Source organism: Halichoerus grypus, chromosome 2 (genome assembly GCF_964656455.1).
Source record: "Halichoerus grypus chromosome 2, mHalGry1.hap1.1, whole genome shotgun sequence".
NCBI classification, from domain to species: domain Eukaryota; kingdom Metazoa; phylum Chordata; class Mammalia; order Carnivora; family Phocidae; genus Halichoerus; species Halichoerus grypus.
Genome location: NC_135713.1, coordinates 89,256,760 through 89,275,250, shown reverse-complemented (window position 1 = coordinate 89,275,250; position 18,491 = coordinate 89,256,760). Strand labels below are relative to the sequence as shown.

Genomic DNA, 18,491 nt, shown 5'->3' with positions numbered 1-18,491 from the left:
AAAATATTTTGAAAGGAGTTCTAAGACAGCTGGGTGCGCGGTTGAGATGTTCTACTGTAACACTCAACAGCGTTCAGATGGGCTAAGAGACTCTTCAGAAAGAGTCTCCATGACTTCGGACATGCTCCCTGGGGAAAGTCAGGCCGTAGGAGAGGGTGGAGTTTCAGTACCCTCAGGTTTGAACTGCTCCTGGGTCCAAAGGTCACATTTTCAAGTCTTTTGTGTCCTCAGTCTAAGTAGGCAAGCCCATCAAGGAGTTGCCAAGACTTTGCCCTCAGGCTTTTTTTTTTTACATAATTGCTTCTTCGGTGCACCTATTCCCGTGTGGGCTGCTTTTCTGGAGACAAGACTCCCAACCCCTATATGTTCGTCATTACCTGCATATTGCACTGCTTTTCCCTTACTATTTGGGGAATAATTTCTTTCTTTTTTTAGGGGGGTGATTACTTTCAACTTGATTATTTCCTGACCAAAATACAACTTTGCATATGAAAAATCCAATCACTTGACCAATGAGAATTAGTAATTTGTTTTCATATTTTCCATACTTCCTTAATTTTTTTTCTTCTTCCTTCAAAATTGAACTAAAGCATCTAAGATGCATAGAGTTCAAAAATATTAAAATATCAACCCGTTGGCATGTAACACCTAGGGAAATAAGATTTTGGACACAATGCAAAGAATCTGGTATGTCTAGAGTTCTGTACACTTTCTGTGAGTCACCAGTGCCCACAGACAGCTGCACTCTCTGAGGGATACACTAACTTAGTGATTGGACTCTGAGTCGCACCGGGACTACATTTTAATACGGTCGTCTGACAAAAGGGTTTGTTCTCTTATCCCTCACAACTATCTTTCTGACACATGAACAAAGGCTCTCTTTTCCTCTGCATGGTCCTCTCTAGACAGGAAGTTCTTCAGGGAGGGAAGAGGGAGCATTGGCTGGCTTGTAGCCACTCTCAACCCAGAAGAGTGCAGGGCAAGACTCTGAGCCCCCTAGAAAGGCTCCAGGTTACAGTGTTGGACACAAAAGGTCTGTGCAGCTACTGCATAAAATTAGAAGACCAGAAATGTGACAGATAGTTAAAAAGGCTTCAGCATTTAAATTTACTCATTTTTAAAGAGTAATTTGTTATGTATTTGTTAGTTTAATCAATTTTACTAAAATTAGAAGAGCCACACATCACAGGTGCATAATTACACTTGCCATTAAAAACAAACACAGATGCATGCAACAAAATTAGATGCAATCATTTCATTGAGAAAAGAATGGCACTTGTTTCTCATTTCTCATTTTTGATTCAAAAAAAATAAACTAAGCTTTGGTTTTTCTCAAAGACTAAAGGGTGTATTGTGTGCGGTTTGTAAAAACAAAACAAAACAAAACAAAACAAAACAAAACAAAACACACAAAAACCAAAAACTTCCAACTTTTGGTGAGGAATTAGTGATCAGGTCATTCTAGAAGTAATGGAGAGAAACTTTATCAGATCATAGGCGAGGCTTCCATCACTGTAGTCATGATAATCATCACCACGTCATAATCAACTCTATATAGACAATGCAGAAAGCAAATGTGCCTTCAATCCATCTAGAATGGCCCTTGCTATAATTTTGCCTACTATGGTATATCCATGTGGGGAAACAGGGCAGGGGGGCTGTCTCTTTACTATTTATGTACCCAGCAGTATGATAACAATTTTCATAGATGTCCTCTCATTCCAGCTCCATGAAGTAAAGTTGGCCTCATTATGAAGATGAGGAGACCTGGGGAGGTGAATTCATTTGCCCTGCTAACAAGGATACAAATTCTAGCAGCAGAGTTAGAATTTGAACTCTGTCCTGGAATCTATTCTGGTATTCTACCTCCTCACCAGTCAATAAACCCACAGAAGACAAAGCCTTCTCTAGCCTTGGCCAGACAAGCTTTATCACTGATATCAAGGCCCACCATGTACATCCTGTAGGCCTGAGTGAGTGACCCCTCTCAGTACCTGAGCTTCTGGAATGCAGATGTTATATGGTGATTTATTTTTTATTTCTCTGTGACACTGCTTTTATCACAGACTGTAAGACTACTGATGTTTTCTGAAATGGGCTTTGAAATCAGAATGGATTTCTCTAACCAGTATGGCTTTGGGAATGATTAAAATGAATCCCACATCAGAATTCTCATTAATATTAGCTGTGGGTAAAAATAATTCATTTGAACATCTGTATAAATAAAGTTTTTTATTCTTTTATTCTTTAGACTTGATGCAATTTTAGGGCAATAGGGAACAAAGTTCATTCTTATGTTGATATGGCTGAATTTCAGCAAAGATCTTGCTGATTAATTCAGCTTTCTTATACTGGGATAATAATCTCATTTCCCTTCTTTCCAACTCTTATTATAGAAACTTTTCAGTTTTAATATTAAATGAGATGTTTTTAACTTTTCTTAGCTAGAGGATTAAGAAATAAAATCAGTTACATTTTTAAAAAATGATGATGATCCCTTAAAATTAGATTTATTTAATTCATAATAAATATTTATGTGAATACTTCTTGAAATGGGGTCATTCACTGGTACAACTATTCCATTAAACATCCTAAATTTCATTTTAATATTATGGTGTCACTTTACTTAAGATTACATACAGAGAACATATTGGGTAATGGACCTAAAGTTTACTCAACCTGCTAGGAGTCGAACTTCTTTTAGTTTCTCAGATATACTACACTTTCTTTTATCTCTAGAGCTACACATTGTTCCTCCTGGAATATTCTTTTTACTCCATTTCCCTCCTGTTTGCAGGCACAACTAACTTTTCTTCTTTTCTTTCTTTCTTTCTTTCTTTTTTTTTAATTTGTGCAATCGTTATCATGAATACTATAAAATGATTTTTTTCTCACCCAACTCCTATCAATTCCACTTCATTGACACATATCTCCTTTTGGGTGAGGTCCACAGTAGCCTTGTTACAACTATCACCATCTTCATTCTTCTTATCGTTAACTATTTAATGTGGGTTTACTATGAATAAGTATTTTGCTGAATATTACATCCGTATTATATAATTTAAAGCTTAGAATAACCCTATAAATAAGGATTAATACTCTTATTTTGTACATTCTCTGCCCTTTGGTTTCAAGACTAAAAATTTAAAGAACTTGCTGGTTGACTTCCTTTTGGTCTGATGAGATTGCTGTGGTTGTCAGTGACATCATGCTCCTGTGCCCAGTTTTGCAATACAAATCGGGACCCCTTATCTGTTTTTTCCATTTCCCAAATCTTCCACTCAGAAGAGAGAAGCATCACTTCAGCTGCCAATCACTGACCAGGGTAAATCTCATGGCAAAGCATGAAATCTGTTGTTGAGAAGGTTTATTGTCCTCTTTCAGAAAGGAGAACTGCAAGGGAGTAGCAGCAGTGAATCTTTTGAAAAATAATATAAGCTTTCATGTGTGATCTCTTCAAAAGGTATCCTGTGTCATTTGATAATGAGCTGAACAGGTACTTGGTAGTTTAAAATTTTGTAATTAAATTCCCATGTAAAAAACAAACTATAATTTAACATATTGAGATATGGATGTTTTGCATTCTTGTCTCATTAATTTAATATCATAACAAGTATGGGGCTCCTACGATTGAAACTTGAAGATCTTGGATACAGCTGTCTCCTAATTAGCTTTAATCGGCCAGTTTAATACTATTGTTCATTTCCTCATTTTCGTTGTGATTCTATATGCATCGGGTAAAGTGGTAGAAAAACAATAAGTCTGATTTATTTGACTTTTACTAGGAAATAACTATTGCTTCTAATTTATTTTGGACATATTGAAAACTAGGTAAATATTTCAAAATTATAAAGGAAATAGTAAGAAATAAGATAGATTTCTCTAATATGTTTTGCATTTATTTGATCCATTAAAAAAACACCTTGGAAATTAATATATTTATGTTCTTTATAAACAGATTTTAGTGTATTAAAAAAACTCAAAGAATAAAACTTCCTAAAGAGATTCTATACTTTCTATATTTAAACCTGATTAGCAATTTAATTCATGATTATTATTTATAGATAGAATTTCTCAAGTCCTGTATTTTTCAGTTGCATTTTTTCCCCCAAGACCTGAAAAAGAGGCAGAATACTGTTGTTCTATCATTATATTCTCATAGACGTCTAGGACCAAACAAACAAACAAAACAACCCTGAAACAATCAGTGCATAGCCTTTTCTAAAACATAAAGACTTGGGGCGCCTGGGTGGCTCAGTCGTTAGGCGTCTGCCTTCAGCTCGGGTCATGATCCCGGGGTCCTGGGATCGAGCCCTGCATCGGTCTCCCTGCTCCGCGGGAAGCCTGCTTCTCCCACTCCCCCTGATTGTCCTCCCTCTCTCACTGTGTCTCTGACAAATAAATAAATAAAAATCTTTAAAAAAAAATAAAACATAAAGACTCTTTCACCATGAATTTTTCTTAAATATTTGGCACTGTCCACTTTTTGTTGGTTAGTATGGCCTGGCAGATGCAAAAAAAAAAAAAAAAAAGAAAAAATTGTTGTCCATTAATATGAATAGAGAGCTCAAGAAACAGCAAAGTGTGTTGAGATTCTCTCCCACTTCATGCTCTTAGAGTGGCTTTCCTCATATGGCAGGTTGGGACCAGCCTGTTTTCCAATTTCATACCTGAGAGTGAGTGGTGGCTTCAAGGAATTGCTAACTCTGAGGTGATTGGAAATTTTTGGTTTCTCCTTCATCTCTCTACAAAACAACTCTAAATAATCACTTTGTCATAAATTATGGTATGCTCGCTTTACAAGTACAGCTTAAGGAAATGTCTTCTACTTCTTCCACCTTCCCTGGACAATTCCAACAAGATGCCGCTTTTAAATCCATTTACAAGAAAGTTCTGGACTCCTCTCTGAAAAACTCATCTTGGGGGGTGGAACATGGGACTATGTGGGTAGCTTCTTTTACAATACCTGACCGGGGTAGCTCCCCAAAGGAAGTGACTTTCCAGAAGAAGGGAAATTAGACTGATAAAGCGATGAATAATCTTATAAGGGGCAGGAGGGAATTTCTTCAGCATTATCAGATAGTTAAGTAGAACAATTATGGAAAAATCCAGGAGTCTAGGGAACTTTTGGAATACATGAAATACTCTGAATCAAAGCAAGGGACACAAAGTAGACTATTTCTTCCTTTACCTTTGCCTTTTGATTAAATATAACAGAGCCACAGGATTTGGAGTCAAAATTAGCACCAGTACTGATAATCTCTAGAGTTACTGTTTTAAAATGCTGAGGAAGAGGCAGGAAAGACTGCTCCCATGGGGCACTTATCCCATTCCAGGCACCTTGCAGAATGTTTTATATATGTGATTGCATTTGATCTTTCAACAGCTCTGTGGAGTGGGCATTTGCTACATTTCCCAGGTGAAGAAACTGATGCTTAGGGGGAAAATACCATTCCTATTGTCACACAGCCAGTAGGTAAGGGGATCAAGAGTTGAGTTTAGGTCACAAAAACTCTTATCTTTTTATAATTGGAATTCACAGAGCCAAAAAACTTTGAGGATCTTAAATGCCATCTAGTGGCAATTTCTACAAACTGTAGGCACAATATCCCGAATGTCATTTAAGAGTCACTCAGGGGCATTTCTGGCAACTTCAGTCAATTCCTATGATGGAAAATATTATGCTGGGTTCCTGTATTTTGAGAGAGACTGACTCCCAGAATGTATCACCTGCCTTTATGTTTGGATCCCAAAGGGTCCATCTTATCCTTAGAAATCCATGAAGCACAGAAGAGCCAGCATATAGTTCTCTGCCCCTAACAAAATAGGGATTAATAATATTGAAGTGGAGGTCAATTTAAGCATATCTATGCGGGAGTTAGTAAACTATTGGCTCTGCAATATCTATTCATCTGGAATATAAGTGCATTGCAAAAACAATTATGGATGAACAATCTACTAAAACCATTCATCACCATATCAGCATCATACGTAGTTCAAGAATAGGTGCCAGGGTAAAGAAATCAAATGAGATGTAGTAAAAATAGGGTTTCTGGATTAAGCAAAAAAAAAAAAAAAAAAACAAAAACAGGATGTCCAGTTAAATTTGAAGTTCAGATAAACAACATTATGTGTGTGTATATAAGTATGTGCTCTGCAATATTTGCAACACCCTTTAACTAAAAAACGATTCCATTCATCATTTATCTGAAATTCTTAACTAAGCATTGAGTATTTTTATTTAGTAAATTAAAATAAAAGAAAATGTATACAGTTTCACTGGATTATTCTGATTAATAAAATAATAGTAAATAACATTTTGTAGTAATTATTTAATTATTATAAGCACTTTAGTTATGTTAACACAATCTTACAAAATAGACACTATTATTTCTGTTAAGAAAGTGAGAATATTGTGACACTAACAGGTGGAGTTATAGTCACACACTAGTTAGTGGCAGAGAAGGAGTTTGAACCCAGACAGTTTTGCTCTATAGAGTCTACCACTCTAATAGTTATGAAATACTGTTTCTTATCAAATATATCAATTAGTTTAAAATTACTCTATAAACTACATACACGTTGACAATTTTTGAAAATATTATTCAACAGACTTCCAACATGCATTAAGGTTCTACTTTAAATAAGGCCTTTTCATGAGACAAAAACAACTACTCCATCTTCACTGAACATATTTTACTCTTTGCAAATGATATTTCAGAAATTGGTAGTGTCTCATGGTCATTATTAGGAATATCAAAGGACTAATTATCAAAAACCCTTGATTATTTAAATTCCATAATTCCATATCTTAGAGTTTTAACACTATCCATACGTATGTATATGGTTCACAACCAGAGAATACTGGAGATACAGAACCCATTACAGATTCCCTGTTTTAGATTTTAGATACGGTTCTATGTATGCATCTTTGATGTACCTTATTTCCCATAGAGGTAGGAGAAGCTAAAGATTTGGTGTTGGATTCATTCATTTAATAAAGTCAGATCAATGTAAGCCTGATATTTTTGAATTCTGCATATTTATTTAATTTGAAGTGTCCTCATAGTCTACTCCTAAACTGCAATTAGATTCCTATTCAAATAATTTTCAATTCAACATATACCTAAGCAAGTTCCATTAAAACAGTTGCCTCTAAATAAAAATGTTTGTCAGTCAAGCCATAAATTGCCAATTCCTTTTCTCTCAGACTTCATCTTGTGTAAGAATCCCAGCATATATACTCCAAAATGCACATTTTCTATGCCTAATCCAGATTTAATAACATCGGAAGCTCTGGAGATGGAATTTGGGAATCTGCATTTTCAGCCAGCCCATGTCAGCTGATTCTAATGCAGGAAGTCTCCAAACCACACTTTGAGAAAATGACTTTGATTCCAACCTGCAAGAAGGTACAAGCAGCTGGTGGTATGCTTTCTCCCATTTCAAGCTTTAAAGCTGCTTTATTTTTAGGATTTCCCATTACAGAGCTTTCAGGCAGCTGTAGAAACACACACACACACACACACACACACACACACACGCGCGCGCGCACATTTAGTGTTACAGTCTACAGTGTTCTTAGATATATTATCTTGTCAGTATAGTTCCTCCTATATCACCAGGCATTGCCTAACAGAACAGATGGGTCCTGTGGTACTCATGAAGAGCCATCAAATCCCATAGCTTTGGATATTAAAACTACAGTGCTTCTCATGAAAGAAACAAAGGCTGAACCTCAAATAGGTGTAGGATGTTGGGATAGGGGAGAAAGGTGACACAGAGCTTAACTGGAATAATAGTTATTCAATTACCCTTGCTTATATGTTATTCATTTACTTTAAGCCCACTTAACCATATTTGGGTTTGTTAATTATGCTGCATATAAAATGGTAACAATAATCTTATACAATTCCACAATTATAATTAATACAATTTTGAATGCATATAAAATTCTATTCTTTTCATTGTAAAACTATAGAACAAGGTATCATATAAGTAGATACTAATTAATAATGCTTATAGGTAAATATCTCTTGGTTTTTTTCTTTCTTATATTGGATAACCTTAGATGAAATACTTTTTATCTGTTTTTAGCAGTATCAAGAAAATAGTACAAGTGGGCAAATGAACCTATTCTATTGAATATATATGCGCGTGCGCGCACGCACACACACACACACACACACACACACACAGCTGTTTCCTTTAAATTTTTCTCTATCAAAAGCCACTGACCATGTAGAAGAGAGGATTTATGGAACAACAGAAATTTTATTATTCAAAGAGACTATAGTCTGACTTCTTAAATGAGGAAGTTCTGCAAGGAACATATTTGTAAAACAATGATGCTTTCATAGTTCCAAGTTCTCATTGTTCAACAGTGGTGAATGCTACAAAATGTCTATTGCTTATGTTTAGTGTCCCACTTTACAATAAAACAGTGACTATCCTAATACGAATTATACTTTAAAATTTAATGCACATCAGCTACAAAAGCCTCTCTCATTGCAATGAAGAGAGAGAACTTTATACCATCAACATAGAGAAGGCAAACCCAAGAAGTGTATGAACATTTGCAGGAGGATGAACTTCACAGATTATATATTTAAAGGTAAGTTTCAGTGATGATCCTCTGTCACTTTAAGTGAGGGAAAACAGAGTTTTAAATAAATTATCAAATGGACTTTTCAACAAATGAGAGAAAAATTTTTTACCACTTGAGTGTCAAGTATTTGTGTATTATCATAAACTTCTCTAGGTAAGCTTTTTAGCTCATAGGAGATGTTTCTTAACAAGTAAAATGTTCACATGTTACTTTCCTTGCTTAGAGTGGTCAATGTACAGAGTCCATTTTAGTCATGGCATGGGTCCACTATTCTCCAGGTACATCTAGGCTCACTTTAGCTTATGGGAAACATTCTTTCTGAAACGGAAGTGAAAATAATGCTCTGAATCCATTTAGGCAATTTTAAATGCTTGGCTTGTACAGATATGGACATAGAATTGATGACATTGTTGTGATACTGAGTAGGTCTATCACAAAAAGAGAAGAATGCAGTGAATTGGGAAACCCTACTTCCAAATACACATACTTTGCATATATTTGGCTATACTGAAAAAAATCATGAAAAAAAAAAGGTTGCTAAGGATAGACTTCATTTTACATGATGCCAAATGCAAATAGCCATGAAAAATGGCACTCAATGGAAAACAGAGAAATTGGAATTTTGGGTCAAGTTCTGACATTTATAGGATTAAGTCATATAACCTCTGTAAATTGTTTCTTCATGTCTTGAGATAGAATATTTTATACAAATAATTATATGTACGCAGATTATTATAAGGATACAGTGAAAATTATTAGAAAAGCCCTTTGAAAACAACAAAGTGCTGCAGAAAGACAATTTATGATTGGTATAGAATATTCTAAGTGGTTCCTGGAGATGTTAAGGTAGTTATTTTTTAAAAAGCACTCTGTGATCAAATAAGTTTGAATATCTCCAAATAAAACAAAACTCTTTCCTATTGGACTCTGAAGGATCCTATGTTAAGATTCACTTGAATCAGTAAGAACAGAGAAGAGGATATAGGCTTTACCAAATATATTTTGGTACAGAATCTCTTTTTTTAATAACCTATGGAAGCAGTGTTTTGCAGGGTACAGTTTGGGAAATGCTCATAAAAGTTATCATTTGGGGAGAAAGGGAACTTAATTTGTTTTAGAGTACTGCATGTTTAAGATGAAAGAGTGATATATGTTATCCTAATTTTATCAATTCATAATCACACTGAGGAAGAGACAGCCTTTTGGAAACTCTGAGTCTGTAGTAAGAAGGACAGAATTCTGGTGGTAGAACTACCTGAAGAAAAGGAGTATCTAGAAAAATAAAAAATTTGAGGGTCAAAACCAGGAACCAAAAGAGCTAAGACTGAAGCCAGTTGTGGCCACAAGCTGAACCTAGAGAAGCCAGTAGTCAAGGGAGCACTTGGTGGCCCTTTGAGAGCCAGGCTGGGCTGAACCTTCCACGGGGATGAAGGTGGATCATAAATAGGCTGTCAACTTTCAGAGGGCAGAGCTGGAAACAAAGCACCGAGTAGATAAACCAAACGACAAGGACATAGGAAGCTTAGGTGAGAGGAGGGGAATCAGACACACCAGGACTCCAGGGAAATAGAGGGCAGGTCAAAGTGAGAGAACAGCATCCAGACATCTTGACAGACCTTGGGCAAGGGACCAAAACTCTAGTTGGCCTTGATACTAAGACCACAATCTATCCTAGTCAAGAAACATATCTATTTTCCTCTGAAATACATTCTACTTCCAGAAAGTAATTAATTGGAAGCAATAGGCAGATATGTCCTTATGCACATCTTAAAAAAATCTCAGAGAAGATTCTAACCAGAGGTTAATACAGAAACAGGCATGGTTAGGTGGACCTACACTTCCCAGGAGACAGACTTTGCCAATGAACTACAGTAGCAGCGTGAAACAAAGACATTAGAGATTTAAAAGTCACTTCACAGAGGCATGTTTTCCCCACAGAAATGTGAGTTTAATAGTGAAAGAGAAAATGAATGTGATACTTGCTATAAATACATTTATTTTATGTTGACATTAGCTAGCAAATAAATACTCCATAAATGAGAGACATCTTAATCATGAATGTAAATGAAAATTGGATGACCTACTCCTCATAGCACCACTGACTTTGAAAAAAAATTACAAAGGTCTTTAGGAAAAACCAAAACAACTGGACCAGGTGAGTTTAATTGTGACCAGGAGTCTTGAATAGAGCAGCGTTCTCTAAAATGTAGGGTGTGTACACAGACATGCCATCAAGTTGTAGGAAAAATGAGAATTTCTGTCCTATTTCATACTAGTTTTATATTAAACCAAACAAATAGGAATCACATTTTTAAAATATTTAATGTGTGCCTGTGTGTGTGTGTGTGTGTGTGTGTGTGTGTGTGTATTTAATGGTCAGCAACACTAAATAAAATTTTTACAGTGTGGAGCCACAAATTTAAAGGGCAAGTTAGATGTACAGAAATACCAGAAGCCTTCCCTCAAGACAAGGTAAGTGGCCAGGGCTATGCACTAGGCTCTGAAAGGGCTTTCTGATCCAACAAATATTCCCTGGAAAAAGGAGTCACCTCACTCACTGAACAGTCTGTAAAATATTGTGGTAGAAATTGGCACATGAGCCTCCTGGCATGTTTCAAGTTCCCAGTCTATTGCTGGCTTGCCCTGCAATCTTCAGCAAGCCTCTCAGACTCCCTGTGGCCTCATTATAAAACAGACATAACTTAGTCACTGAGAGAGTTTCTTTAAAGGCAAAACAAAATCACTGATTAGAGGAGATTCTCATTTTATTTGGAAGTCTTCACAAATGCTTGTCTTATTTGAATCAGTATTCTGATTCTAAATTCCAGGTTCTAAATTTCATTCATTGGCATATCTTCAGCTCATATTTTTAGAGGAGAAGGTTACGATTCTTAAAACTGTATCTCATTAATAAAAGATAAAGAATATGTCACAAATTAAAATTCATTTGTGCACAAAGGAATCAGAAGTCATTTAATTCTTATTATCACAAAAACACGAATGGGCCTGCTGTGCACACACCATTCTTGTAAGTCCTGCTGTTCAGCTTTTCAATGGTCTCAAATACTTCTTCTAAGCCGAAGCATCCAATTCCCCCCATTTCTGTTTCTTGCCTCTGGCCTGTTGTACCATGACAGTTAGGGCGTCAGTAATCATACATGCGGCAGACACAGCTCCTTGCACCTGGCACCGTGTTTTGCAACAGTAGGTGTCTCAAAAATATTTATGCGAATTTTTAAATTATGAAGCCACTTAAAATAACCTCTGAACCACAAAGCCTCCCTCCAATTTCTATGGACCATTAAGGCTTGCTTCCAAAACTGCACCCTGCACTTAATCTAATGTACGCTTTAGAAGCTACTGTTTGTACATTTTTCATAATTTGCTATAGGTCAATGTTAGTGTATTAGTCCTTCATAATGGCTTAATATGTCTCACTGCTTTGTCTTAGGGGATTCTTATTTTTTTAAGCTGTATATAGAGAGATATCTACTAACCCATAGAAATGATACAAAGTTAGAACAGGTGGAAAGGTAGGGGGGATAGTTTAGGTATTAAGTAGATAAACTCTGCATAATATATGTTAATTTCTTTAATTTGAGAGAGAGAGCACAGAGGAAGAGGGAGAGGGAGAAGCTGACTCCCTGCTGAGCAGAGACCCCAATGCGGAGCTCGATCCCAGGACCCTGAGGTCATGACCCGAGGCGAAGGCAGACGCTTAACCAACTGAGCCTCCCAGGGTCCCCTATAAGTTAATTTTTTAAAGAGTCATTTTAAGGTTAGATGGTTATATCTGCAACACTAAGTAATTATATGATGTCTTTTTGTTAACTTCATCATAAATTAGCTGGTGGTCCTGATAATTTTCTGATTACTTTGGACGTGGTCAACCGTTATGTAAGATACTACAATCTTAGTTGTCTGAGAGGTTTTTTTTTTTATTATTATGTTATGTTAGTCACCATATAGTACATCATTAGTTTTTGATGTAGTGTCTGAGAGTTTTTAAAAGGGAAGGTTGCCTGGGCAGTTATCTTTTTTAAATAATATTCACATTTCATTTTGTTTTCTTTATTTTATTTTTTAAAGTGATCTTTACACCCAATATGGGGCTCAAACCTACAACCCCGAGATCAAGAGCTGCATGTTCTATGGACTGAGCCAGCCAAGCACCCCTATAATATTCACATTTTGGATGAACAAGAGAAAAAACGGAGTTTTAGAATACTGATGTGATCTGTCAGCCCCCAAAACCAGATTTTTGGACTTCAAACTATGCACTCAGTGTACTAGATTGACTCCAGCTGCATTTCCCTTTGCCTTCTAAGTTCTTGCTATATAAATACACTACTCAATTTTTTTCTCATTAAAAGTTTTTTTTTTTCCTAATTGGATGGTAGAGATTCCCTTTGATATTGTAAACTTACAAAAAATGGAAAGATGATTTATAGTCTAAGCCAAGTATGGACATCTTTGACTCATTTCATAAACTCCAAAATACTAATGTTATGAAAGACGGAGGCTGTTTCATAATCATACATAAATTGTTTCATTACTTGATCTCTTTCAGATCTGCTTTATAACCGAACCTTTCCTGTGGCCTTATGGGTTACTATATATGAGATTTTGGGATAGTAAAATGGAAATCAGAATATTTCTTCATATTGCCAAATGTTTTCCAGGGGCCTACAGGTCCCTTGATCCTTGAAAATCTTTCCTTCAGCTTCTCTGTAAATAAATTGTCCAAAGGGCAAGAAAAGTTAATGGCTTTAAAGAAGTTACGAATTTTACGGCTAGAATACCCCCTTTAAAAAATCTGAAACAGACTAAATTAAATAAGGTTTAGTTAATTTGAAAACTTAAATTCAATTGCTTTCTTACACATTTCCATAAAATTAGTATTGCAATAAAGCTGTGTAGGGTTAGCTGCAATTTTGACAAAGGTCAATACTAAAGTGTGCAGTCTAACAACTCTATTAATTCTACTAATTTGGTTGAAATACTATGCAGACTACCTTAAATTAGCAAATGTTTCATGAAATAGACCAAAAGGTCATTTCCTAGGTGATCTGTTGACATTTTCCTTCCTGTTAGTCATTTATATTATGCTACCCTTCATGAAATCTGAAAAACTTTTAACCAGACTCAGTTATGGATGGTGACTTATCCATGTTCTATAGTCACCACCAATAAGGCAATGAATTCATGCATGATATATACACTATAAGAGAATTTATAATGTCTTATTTTAAAAAATATTTTTAATCAATCCAAGTTAATTCTTAGAGTGTTCCTTGTACAGCTGCATCTACTAGACCAAAATATTTCTTCACAATTTATAAGATTATCATCAGTAATGCTCCTACCCCTGTTAGAATGTCATTAAACATCTCGATTCCATGCTGAATTTTAAGCAGTTTGTATAATCCGAGCATAAATAAGAAGGGAATTCACTCAATCTGTTAAAAAGCCACTGAAAATGGTCATAAAAACACATAAACATTCTAGTAAGAATATGATTTCTGTAGAGAACATTGCCAAGTGACATAATGTGCATTTAAAGCTATTAATATTATTATTACTACTCGCAGGTAAAGATCTGAAAAATCTGCCCCTACCTGGATAAAAAATTTGAAATTTTTTGTTTGCTAATGCAGATTTATGTAACTTATCAACACTGCTCACAGTTTGCAACTGAGTTGGTAGTATAGTATTTTACGTTTCATCATTTTATTGGAAAATCCCCTTTGGAAGAAGCAAAGAATATGGATACATATCTTCATTCTTAGTTATGACTGGTGGCATCAGATTATATTCTCCTGAGATTATGTAAAGCACCAGAAAGAAAAAAAAAAGGAGCTATCCATTGCTGGGAACCTACTATGTGCTTCCTTGGTTCTGTCATTTGTCTGATTTAATCCACCTTAAAATACGACAAAACTTCTGGGTCCTTTGTTTAGAAACTAACCACAGAAGATAATTGTCTGATCCCAAAGAATCTCAGTGAGATAAATGTCACTTTATTTTTATAACAGGGATTAAAATCTAATCTAACCATGTGTTAGGAATGTCCAACTATGAGTCAGGAATGATTGGCTTATGTGGTTTCAATTTAGGTGTAGGAAAGATTTTTTGAAAGGCAGAAACTGCAATTTAACCTTCAGAGACCTTGGAAAACACACTGGTAGGGCTTCTTGCTCAAAGTTTTAGAGAACATCAAACACATCAAAGCGACGGAACAACATTTTTTCTGAGGTCTGAGAAATGTCTCTCATTTAGGACTGCCTGTGGACTTAACACCCTTTTGCCACGTTTCTATAGGAATAGCATAATGATTTCATGATTAATAGTAGCTCAAGGACATTAATCGGTTAGGTAAGATCACCTCTAAAAAATAACACAAGAACATTTGCTGGAGAAGCAGCTGATAGTTTGACCATATTATGGAAGAGACTAGAAGAAACCTAGAGCAATAATAAGAATAAAATGTTAAAGTGATATTTGAATACATAAGAATTCCTTAAAAGAATATCTTAAAGAATTCCTTAAAATACATAATGACTGGGCCAAAGGGCATTTGGGGGGTTTCTTTTAGAGCAATCTTATTTCCAGATATTATCCAAATAGGTTTGGGGAAAACCTATTAAATTGAAATAAAACTCTCATCATTAGAGGGTTATATGCACAGTTGATGTACAAAAGAAATTTCTTAAAAATCAATTAGCAGGAGATTGTTAATGAAGGAAGGGAATTTTAAATGACAGACGTGGTTTTTCTTCTGAAGAGCTATTTCTCAGAACTGATGCATCTTGGTTAAAAACACAGCTAAAACTTACAAATTCAGAAGTCTCAAACAAGGATAGAAACTGACTCTACACCAATAATTCAAAAACCAATTCACCCTACACATTATCTGTAAAAATGTTAATATTATTTTCAACAAAGATACTAACAAGCATAACAAGGTACAGTGGAACACATTATATTCTCTTGAGGAGAAGATGCTAAAAATAATCACAATTCTGGAGCATTTTCTTTCATGATGTCAACAAAGAAAAAAAATATAAGAAAAGATGTCAATTTACCTTGCCCTGAAGATTCTGAATATGTTTTGACACAACAAAAAACAGACTATACTGGAAGAACTGGTCCTTGAATTGACAGAAAATCTGTCACCAACAGAATGAATCTATTTCATCATGCAAGTGACTTCAAGAAGACAGTTGAAAAGCCATCTTAAAAAAAGTGATGGATGGAGGTGTGGATTGAAGATTACACACTGATTCATGTAAAAAATGTTTGTTTTATTTTATCTTTCTAAAGCTATTTGCCATCAGCAATCCTTTCACGTGGGTATTTCTGGAGTCTACTAGCTTATCTGAGTTACTTATGGGTTATAAGATATTTTGTCTTATTCCACATGGCATTATGACTCACAAATAAAATTAGCTAAATCCAGTTAATGAGAGGTAGGACTAGAATATTTCCAATACATAAAATGTTATACAGCAACAAAGAACCAGTTTAACTTTGCCATCCAAGTCTAACAAATGCGAAAAAGTTTTTCCATGGTTTCTTCAAATTAAGAACTTGAAAACTTCATAAAGTCTATGTATTATGAAAATTTAGTTCCTGTGTTATAAAGACTAGATCTTTAACATGAGACTTTATTTTATTTTTTTAAGATCTATTTATTTATTTTAGAGAGAGAGCGCACGCACAAGTGGGGGGAGGGGCAGAGGGAGAGACTCTCAAGCAGGCTCCCCATTGAGCCGGGAGCCTGACAGGGCTCCAATCCCACAACCCACGAGATCATGACCTGAGTGGAAACCAAGAGTCGGATGCTTAACCCACTGAGGCACCCAGGAGCCCCTAACATGACATTTTAGATTTCTATTTCAAATATTATTTTAAAATTTGAGGATGTTACCAGTTAGGGACCAGAATGATATGCCATCTAGGCCCAGATCAATAATTTGAACTATACTTTGAACTATTCATTTATCCACTTATTCATTCATTCAACAAATATTTATTGAATGCCTATCATGTCAGGTGTTATAACAGGTATTCAGTTAGGTACTGGACAACAAGTTCAGAAGTCACAAAAGACAAATGTAGTTTCATCCCTCCTGGAGCAAACAATTGAATCTGAGAACACAATTTCCAATACAGTGTGATAATGGACAGTGAGGGTATTACCGAGGACACAGTAGTACTCAGGGGAGAGCTGAGTACTACCGTGGTAAGATGAAGCTGCTAGTAGTAGCAAAGCCTTCCCAGAAGAAAGTACATCCAAACTGCAGCTGAGGAGGTCACCCACACAGGGCAGGGGATGCTAAGGGTAGAGGTGCTCTTTCTATTCTTTTCCTCTAGGAAGAGGACATTTATAAAGGCATTGAAAGAGAGAACATTTGGTTTGAGAAAGTGAAGCAAATTTAGAAGTGTGGTAAGAGATGAAATGGGGCCAACTCCTGCAAAAACTTCGAGGCTAGGGGCGCCTGGGTGGCTCAGTCATTAAGCGTCTGCCTTCGGCTCATGTCATGATCCCAGGGTCCTGGGATCGAGCCCCGCATCGGGTTCCCTGCTCGGCGCGAAGACTGCTTCTCTCTCTCCCACTCCCCCTGCTTGTGTTCCCTCTCTCGCTATGTCTCTCTCTGTCAAATAAATAAATAAAAGCTTTAAAAAAAAAAGAAAACTTCGAGGCTATATTAAGAAATCTGCACTTTATTCTGAGGCTTATAGGGAGCAATTGAAGGGTTTTAGAAAGGGAGTAAGAGAATCATATTTGCATTTTAGAAAAAAAAATGCACTCACTGGTTACAATTTGGGAAATGGATTTTTAGAGAGTGAGACCAGAAACAGGAAAGCTGGTCAGGAGGCTTCTGCAAAACCCAGGTGAGGGGGTGGTAGCCTAGATCAGGGAGGGGGCAGAGAGGATGGCGAGAAGAGAAATATACAGTGTGAGTGTATATGTGTGTGTATGTTTGTGTGTGTGTGTGTGTGTGTGTGTAGACATACACCCTTCCTTCAAAAAGCTCTTAAACATTAAAAGGAGAAAAACACACAGAATTATCCTTAATGCATAATAGCTAATGAAAGAGCTCAATAAAGCTCCAGATCAATAGAGATCCAGATAGAATGTTAGGGGAAAGTAAAGAGAAAATTGTCTATTTCTATTGAGAAGACTCTATTGGACATTTCGGGTGACTTAGAACAGACTCAGGTGGCAAGTCTGGTTCCATGAAGAGTAACATTTGTTGCTATTATAATTGTTTTTGTAATTTTCAGAAATGTAATGAATTACCACAGTTTTGAAACTCATGGATACAGCATAAAAATAAATAATAGAACTCATATCTTTCAAATAAAATGACCTCATCATGGAATTAAGCTGTCTTACTTTTCTTTGCCACAGAAGACATTAACAAATTTGTGCATACTTAAAAGTACTCCACAATAAATGCATTTCAAGAAGATTGTTTTTAAAAAGCACTGACTATAACTGCACTTCATTTGCAAATGATAAATAGACTCTGCAGTGTCTATGCTTTCCTTCTATAAGCAAGGTCTCTTATGAGGATGTAATCAAATTGCTCCATTGCTTAGCAACCACGGATAAAGAGCTAATAAGTCAGGAGTCATGATTCTGTGGGAACAATCTGCAGGTCAATAGCATGATTTCAGGGCGGTCTGGAATCCTGCTGTGGCACTTTCAAACCAATATCAACAGGAAGCATTAGGATAGATGAGAGTTAAAATGCAAATGCTTTCATAATCGATTGAATTGACCCATGTATATTGTGATCTGGTACAATCTGGGGCATCAATCTGACAGAAGCATCTATAAATAAACATCACAGTAAAAATAGCCCATGGATAT

At 35.9% G+C, this 18,491-nt stretch overlaps 1 protein-coding gene across 2 annotated transcripts in view; it reads right to left on the bottom strand.

Annotated features, from left to right (window-relative positions):
• The window catches only part of EDIL3 (EGF like and discoidin domains 3), a 396,995-nt gene that overhangs the window by 71,762 nt on the left and 306,742 nt on the right, over positions 1–18,491 (bottom strand). The window lies entirely within an intron of this gene.